This window comes from Petaurus breviceps, unplaced genomic scaffold (genome assembly GCF_028583685.1).
Source record: "Petaurus breviceps papuanus isolate PSGF00001 unplaced genomic scaffold, PetGlider_PUasm1.0 38, whole genome shotgun sequence".
Lineage (NCBI taxonomy): Eukaryota > Metazoa > Chordata > Mammalia > Diprotodontia > Petauridae > Petaurus > Petaurus breviceps.
Window position 1 is genome coordinate 91,654,184 of NW_027186304.1, and position 12,242 is coordinate 91,666,425.

Sequence of the window (12,242 nt, forward strand, 5' to 3'; positions counted from 1 at the left end):
CACATTCCCAATGAAAGCAGGTTTCCAGAACCTACCAGCCCTCCTCCTCCAACTAATTTCTCTGTGTCGGATCTTTCTAACTCACCTTATAATTGTATAAGATAATTATATGTATAAGATAATTACTCTTTTTAGATGTTCTTAAACAGTTTTACTTTTAAAAATCTGATTGTACTGAAATCTATTCCAATCTTTCTTACAAGCTACCCAATTACTAATAACAATCTTAGACATGCATTTTATATACATAAAAGATAAACAGTCTGTCCTTATTGAGTACCTTGTAATTAGTTTTTGGTATGTACCTTAAATTTCTCTTGACTCTTGTATGTGAAACTTTTATTAAGTTCAGGTTTGTTTGTTTTTTAAACAAAATCCTGAAAGTCTGGCAATTCATTAAATGTTCATTTTTTTCTTCAGTATTATGCTTAACAACATTTTATTTCATTAGCTCCTTTGATACATAAAAAAAAAACACAGATTAGGAGTAGAATAGGTTTGGAAAAGTATATGTCTATATATGGATATGTTTATGTATATATCTATAGCTACAGAGTAACATATCTTAACTTTATTGTAGACTTCTGAGAGGAGGTTGAGGGGAGGAGAAAGAGAACAATTAAAAAAAAGTGCACAGCAGAGAACAAAAGAAAACTCACAAGGAAGCAAAGAAAAGATGGACAATTCACAACACAATGAGTGTTATTTATCATATAGGCTTTCTTGAATTGAAAATTTGTTGTTACATATTTTGAATCCTCTTTTATGTTCTATGATACTCATGACACACTTTTTTTTCTTCCTAACTTTGTATTTAAGTTCCAATATTTAAGTTTATCATATGGTATTTTTTCTTTTCTCTATTCTGTATTTGTGTTCTGATGTTTGAGGCTAAAACAATTTTTTTTGGGGGGGGGAAGAATTTCACTCCTCCCACCCCAAGCTTGTGGTCTCTTGCCTGTAGGTATTTACTCTTCATAGGGACCAGACCTCAACCTGGTATTTTTCTTCAGATATTCTCTGATTGTCCCAAGAGAAGCACCATTCTGTTCCAATTCTTATTTATTTTGACCACTCTATGCTCACCTTGAAGTGATAATATTATCTTGTTTGTGGGGAAAATCTGGAGAGCTTAGAATTTTCTGGCCTTCTCCACCATCTTCCCAGAATCCTCTTCCAATTCTACTATTTTCTAAGGAAATATACTCTGCCTAGATCTTTGTTTTGGTTTGGTTTTGGCTTTGTTTTTTTCAGCTACAGTCACTTTGAAGATAACAACATAACTGGAATATCCAAGAATTAGCATAAAGATAATATTGCACAGGAGAATCATAACTGACTTGAAATCAGAGACCTAGTGTCCAATATGGTTTTGTCCATTTATTGGTTATGTTATCTTACACAATTTGTTGGCCTTCCAGTGTCTTTCATTGTCTTGTCAATAGGAGAGAGTCATTAGATGATTACTGTTGTTCCTCCTAGTTTTAACATGTTGTGATTCTGCAGTATCCACTTCTAATTGGGATAAGATCAGGTACTACCCCCTTTGTGAAACCTTCCTAAAATAAAAGTATTCTTCCAATTTTCTTGAAATACTCTCTTTATATCTAGTCCGTGTGTCCACTTTGACCTTATCTTGGTAAATGGTCTAAGATATTGGTCTATGTCCAGTTTCTGCCATACTGCTTTCTAGTTTTCCCAATTTTAACCAAATAATAAATTCTAATCCCCAAAATTTAAGTCTTTTACATTTGTCAAATATAGAGTTACTCTACTTATTTGCAACTGTAAATTGTATATCTGATCTATTCCACTGATCTCCCTTTGTATTCCCTAGCCAGCACCAGACAGTTTTGATAATTACTACCTCATATTATAGTTTAAGATCTGGTAATGCTAAACCTCCTTCCTTTACATTTTATTTAATTAATTCCTTTGATATTCTTGACTTTTGTTCTTCCAAATTAATTTATTAATTTTTCTAATTCAGTCAAATATTTTTGGTATTTTAATTGAGATGGCATTGAATATGTAAATTTGTTTAGGTAAAATTGTCATTTTTATTATATTGACCCTGCCTGCCCATGAACAATAAGTACTTCTCCAATTATTTGTCTGATTTTATTTGTATAAAAAGTCATGTGTGTGTGTGTGTGTGTGTGTGTATGTGTGTGTGTATAAAATTTTGTTTATATGGGTCCTGGGTTTATTTTGACAGGTATACTCCCAAGTATTTTATACTGTCTAGAGTTATTTTAAATGTGATGTCTCTTATTATCTCTTCTTTCAAGGTTTCATTTGTAATATATAGGAATGCTAATGTTATGCAGATTTATTTTATATTTTACTAAAATTCTTGAATCAACTAACTTTTTAGTTGAATCTTTGGGATTTTCCAAATATAACATCATATCATCCACAAGAGGAGGTAGTTTTTTTCCCCTTTAATTCCCTATTATGGTTCTTTTTATTTAGTTTTCTTCACTTATTGCTATTGCTAGGATTTCTAATACAATAGTGAATAATATTCGTGACAGGGGGAATCCTTGTTTCACACTTGTTTTAGTGGGAAGGCTTCTAGCTTATCCTCATTACACAAAATGTTTACTGATGGTTTTAGATATATGCTTTTTATCAATTTAAGGAAAAACCCATTTATACCAGTGTATCAGCAATGCCATATTCACAATGCCTATAGAGATTACAAATATGCTGATATAATTATCCATTAGAAAATACGTCATGTTTGCCATATGAGGAAATAAACTAGAAAATTTATTAAGATACCAAAAGACTGAGTCCCAAAACCAGAAAGTGAAAGCCATCAGAGTAGTTATGACATTGGCACAGGTAGATAAAGTAGAAAGCACCCACATTTTCAAGCCTTTAAAACAGAACAGGCTACCTCAGGCAAAGGTCCTCCTCTCCCCACTCACAGCAACCACCCAGCGTCCTGGAAGAGCGCTCCCAGCAGCTCCGGCCCCTGGCAGTCCTCAGCAGGAGTCCTTAGCAGAAAGTCCTTAGCAGTTCTAACTCAAAAAGGGCTTCGCGCTGCCACTGCCTCTGCTGCTGCCGCCGTCACCACCACCGCCAGCCACCGAAGGAACGCTAGCTTGGCTTCCGCTTCCTCTTGCTCCGCCCCTTCCTGCTACGTCACCAAGCCCAACGGGGCATGGAAGATCTTTAAATCCCATAACCCTTACAACCAGTGTTTTTAATAGAAATGAATGTTATATATTAGGAAAAGCATTTTACATCTATTGATATGATGGTAATTTTTAAACTTTTATTATTGATATAATCATTTACGTTAATAGTTTTTCTTATGTTATCACTATATTCCCAGTATAAATCCCACTTAGTCATAATGTATAGTCTTTATAATATATCAGTATAATCATCTAACTAATAATGTTTTATTTATGAAGTCAAGATGTTAAGTAAGTGTCCAAAGTCACACAGTTTGTGGGTGGCAGAGATGAAACTAGAACACAAGTTTCATAACTTTTATTCTAATGTTCTTTCTATTACTCCAGGAGAATAAGGCAGAGGGGGAGGTGAAATCAATTGATCAAACAAGCAGCCAATCAAGTCATGCTTCCATGTGAGTTAGATGACAGTTGAAGTAAAGATCATAATTTTCAAAAGGAAGATCAGCAAAAATTTAGCATCAATGTGTTTTAGGAGTTCTTTGCACAATTTACTGTGGCAATTCCCTTAATTTGACACAAGATTAGCAGAAGGGTTCCTTTTACCATCTGTCTCTTAGAAGCCATTTATCTTATGTATAAACCTATGAATGATAAATAATTTGAGATGCATGTTTTCTTTGTACTTAATGACCATAATTTAATGACTTAATTTCCATAATTACCCAGGAAAACTGCATCTTTTTCTAAGACTTATGAAAATATGAGACATACACTAAGGACGAAAGAATTGGGAAAGGTGCCTTCTCATATTTCTTCTTTTTTGTGACTAAACTTGTTCTTCATCCTGTTGCAACATTCATTTTGGGTTATTTGTGAATATATCCTATCAAGTAAAATAAATACCTCCAGTAACTACTTGTGAAGAATGCTTCAGGTGAGATTAAAACTTGGAGTAAGGGGGGAGGAGTCAAAATGGCAGCACAGAAGCAGGAAAACTCCCTACGCTGCCCCCCTAACCACCTCAAATACCTATAAAAATGACTCTAAACAAACTTTAGGGTTACAGAACCCAAAAAGTGACAGAGAGAAAAAAAACCTCCCTCTGAAGGCAGCCCAGTAGGTGGACAGGAAGAGTCCACTGCTCCTGCTGGGAGCAGAGCCCAGCCCCATGTGAGCCCATGGTTTTAGCCACAGGGAAGACTGACCAGCCCTGGCTGGAGGTACTTCAGGAGAGTGGATCACCACCAGCTGTGGCATTTACAGAATTACCAATCCATTAATGCCAAAGGCAAAATGATAGGTCAGTGGACTTAGGGAACAGCGGATCCAGGAGTGTGGTCTGGCCTCTGCTCCCCACAGGGAGAAGCAGTTGAAGTGTGGTGGCCATACAGCCACCGCCACGTGGCTGCTTTTAGCAGCAAGAACCCCAGCGTCCCTAGGGTGGCTGCCACCACAGGTTCTTGGATCTGCTTTGATAAAGGAAAGCAACTCAAAATGGGTTAACAAGCTTACTTTAATCAGTCAAATATGTATCATTTACTTAGTTCAGGGGAAAAAGGTCAGCACCCCGAACTTCAGAGTATACAGACAGAATTATCAAGACAGAGATCAAGCAGACAGTTTTCCAAACTGTCCAACCATTATATCCATAACAAATCAACATCTGGGTTTTTCAAAGCTGGGGGGGGGCTCTCAACAACTGGCTTCCCAGAGTTTCATCTGATCAAATCACAGAACACTTCTCAAAGTGAGCCCCCAAAACAAAGCTACACATCAGGGCTATATAGCCTTCTCCTGGCTCAGAGAATGTAACAACCTTCTGGACCCACTGGCCAATCCAGAAGTATCTACTGAAAAACAAGCCTCCCACCCCAGGCTCCAGGTGCACTTTAGCCTAGGGGCAGAGAAGATCTTAAAAATTTACATCCCCATTACACTGCTTCAGAGCTCCTGGCCTGAAGATTTCAGGAGGACCAAGCAACTATTCTGAGGGGTAATTGATCTTGCTTTAACCTGCTTGGATCTGGATTGCTGTCTAGGGTAGAGGTCCTGTGGTACAAGACCAGGTGCCAGAGTGAGTGGAGGCTTCAGAGAGGGCACCCAACTAATAGCTCCAGAAGCTGCAAAACCCCCAGCAATTTGGGACAAAGCTCTCCTCTCTGGAAAAAGAGTTCTACTGTGGGAAAAAGCTCAAAAGTCAAGTAATTGAGTGGCAACATGAGCAAGCAAAGGAAGCAAAGCAAGCACAGTAATCAGATTTTGGATTCATTTTTTGGGAACAAAAAAGGATCAAAACATAAAACAGGAAAAAGAAAATGAAGTCAGAACTTCTGCACCAAAAGCTTCCAAGACAAATATGAACTGATTACAGGCCATAGAGGAGCTTAAGAAGGATTTTAAAAACCAAATAAGAGAAGTGGAGGAAAGATTGGGAAGAGAAATGAGAATGATGAAAGAAACTCATGAAAAGAAAGTCAACAAACTGACTGAAGAAAATAACACTTTAAAAAATAGACTAACTCAAATGGCAAAAGAGGCTCAAAAAGCAAATGAGGAGAAGAATGCCTTAAAAACCCAAATTTGCCAGATGGAAAAAGAATCTGAAAAGCTCACTAAAGAGAATCTTTCCTTCAGAATTAGACTGGAGCAAATTAAAGTTAGTAACTTAATGAGAAATCAAGATACTACTAAACAGATCCAAACAATGAAAAAATACAAGGCAATGTGAAATATCTCATTGTAAAAACCATTCACCTGGAAAATAGATCCAAGAGAGATCATCTAAAAATTATTGGACTACCTGAAAGCCAAGATCAAAAAAAGAACCTAGAAATCATCCTTCAAGAAATTCTCAAGGAAAATTGCCATGATATTTTAGAACCAGAGGGCAAAAAAGAGGTTGAAAGAATCCACCAATCACCTCTTGAAAAAGATCCCAAAAAGAAAACTCCTAGGAATATTATAGACAGGTTCTGGAATTCCCAGATAAAGGAGAAAATATTACAAGCAGCCAAGAAGAAACAATTTGAATATTGTGGAAACACAATCAGGATAACACAGGATCTGGCAGCTTCTATGTTGAGGGATCAAAGGGCTTGGAATATATTCTGGAGGTCAAAGGAGCTGGCATTAAAACCAAGAATCACCCACCCAGCAAAACTGAGTATCATGTTTCAGGGGAAAATATGGTTATTCAATGAAATAGAGGACTTTCAAGCATTCTTGCTGAAAAAAACAGAATTGAATAGAAAATTTGACATTGAGATACAAGAAGCAAGAGAAGTATGAGAAGGTAAACAGGGAAAAGAAATCATAAGGAACTTATCAAAGTTGAACTATTTACATTCCTACATGGAAAAATGAAAATCATAACTTATGAAACTTTTCTCAGGATGAGAATAGTTGAAGGGAATATAAATGTGTGTGTATACACATACTTAAATATATCCTCCTATGTAGACATATGTATGTATGTGTATACACACACATTTATATTCATTTATATTCCCTTCAACTATTCTTATATATATATATATATATATATATATATATATATAGGTATATGGGCATATGAATACATATGTGAGTGTGTGTATATGTGTACATGTATACATAGATAGAGGACACAGGACAAGTTGAATAGGAAGGGATGATACTTAAAAGGTGAAATAGAGAGGTGAGATAGGAATATAGTGAGAGGAAATGGGGAGTGACAGAATGGGGTAAATTATCCTATATAGAAGAGGCAAGGGAAAACTGTTACAATAGAGGGGAAGAACAGGAAGGCAAAAGGGAATCAGTCAACCTTACTCTCATTGAATTTGGCTTAGGGAGGTAATGACATATACACTGAATAGTATATGTATCTCTCCCTACAGGATAATAGTGGGGAAGGGGATGAGAGGCGGGATGATGGAGAGGAGGTCAGGTTGGGGGTGGGAGGGAAGTTGGAAGCACACACTTTTGAAAAGGGACAGGGTCAACGTAGAAAATAGAACAAATGGGTGGCAGGATAGGATGGAGGGAAATATAGTCAATCTTTTACAATATATCCACTATGGAAATGTTTTGCATAGCTACACATGTACAATCTATATTGAATTGCTTATCTTCCCAGTAAGGGTGGGTGATGAGGAAGGGAAGGAAAGAACCTGGAATTCAAAGTTTTAAAATCAAATGTTTAATATATATAATTTTTCTTTACATGCAACTGGGAAATAAGATATATAGGCACTGGGGTATAGAGATCCATCTTGCCCTACTGGAAAGTTGGAGGGGGAAAGGGGAAGGATATAGGAGAGAACAGATTAGGGGAGGAGGTATACAGTGGGATAGCTGTTTTGGGGTGGTGGGTAGGGGAAAGATGGATAAAATTTGTAATTCAAAATCTTGTGGAAATGAATGATGTAAACTAAAAATAAACATAAAATTTTAAAATTAAAAAAAACTTGAAGTAAGAACTATATTAGATGACTTCTGATATTTCTTCTTGGTGGGCAATTTAGGGATTATTTTTGTAGAAAAACATAGATCTGGAGGGAAAAGGGCTATTACACCCATCCTAGTAATCATCTATCAATGCAAACATAGTCAGATAGCTGTAGATATATGCATGTATGCATATGTATATACACACACAAATATACACTTAAGCATATGTATTTATGTGCACATGAGTGTATGAGTATATGTGTACATGTACACATATTCACATAGATTTCTCAATTTCATTTATAAAATGGTGTATTATAGATGTGGATTTTTTTTCACTCCCTACCAACTTTAGCACCCAATAATTAGTATCATATGGAATCCAGAGTTGCTTAAATAACAGTCTTATTATTTATCAAATACTTTCTACAAAGCACACACACATGCACACACACATATATTTGTACTAATTAAAATTTCTTGGATTTTTAGTAAATGGAAATCCAAGTCAAAAAGTACAAGGAATTTATTAAAATTTTTCTTTCCTCATAATTGTATTTTTTGTGGAAATGTAAGTGCCTATAATCATAACTATATATAATTACTCATTGTTTCCTTAAGCAAGCTGATTGTGCTTATCGTGAAAAACAAAATCCCTTTATAGTTTAGTTTCTTTGGGAGGAATATATAAAAATATTTTTGACCATGTTTAAATTTAGATAATCAGAATACTGGACAAAATCTATATTCTAGTTGGGCAAATATTTGCTGTGATGTTTACCAGGTACAACCAAATAAATTCTGATTTGATCTTGATTTTTTGTAAATAAATTGATAAACAAGTTTAAAATTCCAGTATATTATAGCAATACTGAAGTATCAAGTTTATGATACAAAATAAAATCAAGCAATAAAAACAATTTGGGGCCAGGATACTTTGTGCATAAACATTCATCAATTTTGGTTTTTATGTAACTTTAAAAATATCATTCAGCATTATTATCATTTCTGCATGTTATTAAAATTAATGAGAGTTTTATGTGACATCTGGTTCTATATAATAGGAGAAAGTGCTCATTTATGTGGGGGTGATGGTGAAATAATATGTGATGGTTTTCAGTACAAATGTTCTTCAATAGAACCTGACCCCAGAAGTCCAGAAGGCAGAATAGTTTGGAATCTCTAACTATATCCATAAAATACAACACCAACACAATCAGTTGGATCAAATTAGTGGAGCAAAATAATTAATAACATAAAACAGAATATTTATATGGCATCATCAGGCAACTTGATGTTGATGGCATAATCTTTTAGATTGGATAAATTAAAATAACATCATACATAGTCAAACAAATATGCACCTAAACTCATATTAATACTTTGAATTTTATATACTTTGGAAATCCTTCCAATGATACAATATAACCTAGCCACACTTTCTTGTGTCTGTTTTTTCCATGTCCTCTCGTAAAACATGAGAACTATCTAATGTGCCTTTGTTGTAATCTCTTTACATTTTATGACTACTTAATACCACATGGGCAATTCCTTTCTCTATGTGGCTGACTAATTTTTCTAGCCATCCAGATTTTGTACAATATGTTTTATATCATTTCATGGGTATAGTTCATCACTCATAATAAATGACATATTTATGCCCTCAATGTACTTCTTTGCCAATAAGCAGTCCAACTTTTTTGATTTTGAAATATTTTGATAATGCATGATTCAGAGACACAATATTACTAGAAGTATACCTATGTTGAAAACATGGGATAGTGTTTCAAGGAGGTCATTAAAAAGGATTGCACAATTTTCTCACTATACTCTAGGCAGAGATAGCTAGATGCAGATGTATAGAATTCATGGTCTAGCATCAAGAAGACCTGAGTAAACATCTGACCACAGAAACTGACTTCCCAGGCCACAACCTCCCTTTACCTCAGTTTCTTCAACTATTAAATAGGGATAATAGTAGTACATACCTCTCAGGATTGTTGTGAAGGTCAAATGAAAAATAAATCTGTAATCTCTTTAGCTTGGTATCTTGTACATAAAGCATACTAAATACATGCTTCTTTTCTTTCTTCTCCCTGAAGTTAGGGGGTGGGGGCAGGAAGAAGCTTTAAGAGAAGTGACTGCTCTGAAATAGTGTTGTTGATAGATAAGGAGAAAAAAACTGGGCAATGTCTGATAATCACCTTTGATTATGGGAAGCAAATTTCAAAGTGTTCAGGGGAAAGATGAGTAGGATCCCATGAAGTAAAAATGTTTCAGGGGAAATTACTCCTATATCCTACAGGGATGATAGTTACTCAAGAATGAAATTCTGAAGATGCAAAGGGAAATAAATCCAATAAATAGGAAAAATGAGATTTGTCTCAAGATTAAGAAATAAATGAACAGTAGATGAAAGCAAGATAAAGTAATAGAAGATAAAAATAAAAGAATGGCCTGACACTATAAAAACAGTATCAGGAATCCAAGTGCTAAAATTTAACTGAGGATGGCAAGGGAACCTAAGGACAACAAAAAGGCCATTTTAAAAAAAAAACAGAACTATATTGGGAGAAAAAGTAGGATAAAACCTAGGATAGAACAATGAGAACAAAGAGAATGCAGAACTGTTCCTTTATTCTTTTTTTTTTTTTTGCCTTTTGGAGGGCAATTGGGATTAAGTAACTTGCCTAAGGTTACATGGCTAGTTTTGCGTGTGTGTGTGTGAGTGTGTGTGTGTGTGTGTGTGTGTGTGTGTGTGTGTGTGTGTGTGGATGAGTGTTAAGTGTCTGAGGCCGGAACCAAACTCAGGTCCTCCTGACTCTGGGACCGGCACTTTACTCACTGCTCCACCTAGCCTCCCCCTGTTCTGTTATTCTTTTGTTTCTAATTTTCTCTTCAAAGGAGAATGACCTTTATACCAGAAATGAAGAACAAAAATGTCTAACAAAATAAAAGGGAATTAAATTGGTACACAACTGAAGTAAGGAGCCACACAAGAGAGTATGAGAATAGTTATCTCTCCTTGATCAATTCAAGTCAGTTGGCTTGGATGAATTACTTCGTCTGGTCCTGAACAAAATGGCTGATGTGATTGCTGAACCACTGCTACTTATATTTGAAAGAGCATGGGAAATGGGAGAAGGCCCACATGATCAGAGAAGGATATGATCTTCAGAAAAGGAAAGAGTACAAACTCTGCAAACCATAGGTCAATGAGCTTGACATTAAACCTTAGGAAAATTCCAGCACAGAACTTTAAGAATACAGTCACTAGACACGCAGAAAGCTAAGCAGGGATTATAAAGAATCTACATGGCTTCATCAAGACAAGACAATGCCAGACTGACTTCATAACATTTTTTGAGAAGATTACTAAAGTATTAGATAGAAAGAATGCTTTGGATGCAGTTTACCTAGAATATTAATTAACTTTATGACAGCTCCCTCCTACTTTTCCAAGTCCTCTTATACCTTATCCCTTGCCATATACTCTTTGATCCACTGACACTGGATCCCTGGCAGTTTTACAATTAAGCAACTCCATCTCTGGGCCCCAGGCATTTTATCTGGCTGTCTTCCATGCCTGGAACATTGTTACTCCTTTACTCTGACTATTGATCTCTCATGTTTCCTATAAATCCCAACTAAAATTGTATCTTTATGTCAAGTGAGATTTTTTGCCATTTTTCTGTATGTGTTATTCAGTTTCCCAGCCTCGGTCTTACATGCCTCTGTGCTGAGCCAATCAGACATGCTGAGTAGAACTGTATCAGATGCTGAGTAAAATTGTATATAAAAAGAGCCGGTGTTGAGAAAGCAGGCATTAAGGGAGAAAGCATTGAGAGAGCAACACAGTGCTCAAAGAGAGAAGCAGCTTGAGTGGGCAGAGAGAGGAAACCTCTGAGAACTGGAAGGAGACTTCTGAGAGTTGGGAGGAGACCTCTGGTGGCAAAGACTTGCTGAAGGAGTCTCTGAACTTTGAAAGTGAATAGAGTGGTAGGGCATAAACCTGCCCCCATGGGAAGGAGGCTTAGCTTTAGCCCCTTTGGAGAGCTGTTAAAGTGAACTGAGCTGTTATTACAGAGTCTCTGGATTTGGAGGTGAATTGGGATGACAGTTATAGTGGTATGTGTCAGTATTGTTGTTGCCTTGTTGAGGTGTATTTTCCCAGAGGCAGAAGCTTCCAGCAGGAGCCCTAGGGGCCTGCTGTCAGGCAGGAGCAGGGAGAGTTTGCAATGGAGCAGTGCCTATGAGCTGAGACATGGAACAGGAGTTGAGATCTGCCTATGTGTGAATCCAGGCAAAAGTCAGGAGAGGTCAGCCCACAAAGGAAGCACCATAGGACTTGGTAGTCAACCTCAAATCAAGATGAAAGAAGACTTTACTAGGACACTTGGTATTGATTGAGGAGATTGTTTTTCAGTGACCTAGGGGTGGATGGTGTGATATTTTCTGCTTCCCCCAGGATGTGTCATGCTACGGAAGACCCTAGCCTGGGACCCCTTAATTTTGTAAACAAGTATTTTGGGAAATGCTACTGAATGCAATGACATATGCTCTGTGCCATATGGCATACTGAGTGTTACGACACTGGATAGATAGTTGATATATAGATAGATAGATAGATAGATAGATAGATAGATAGATAGATAGATA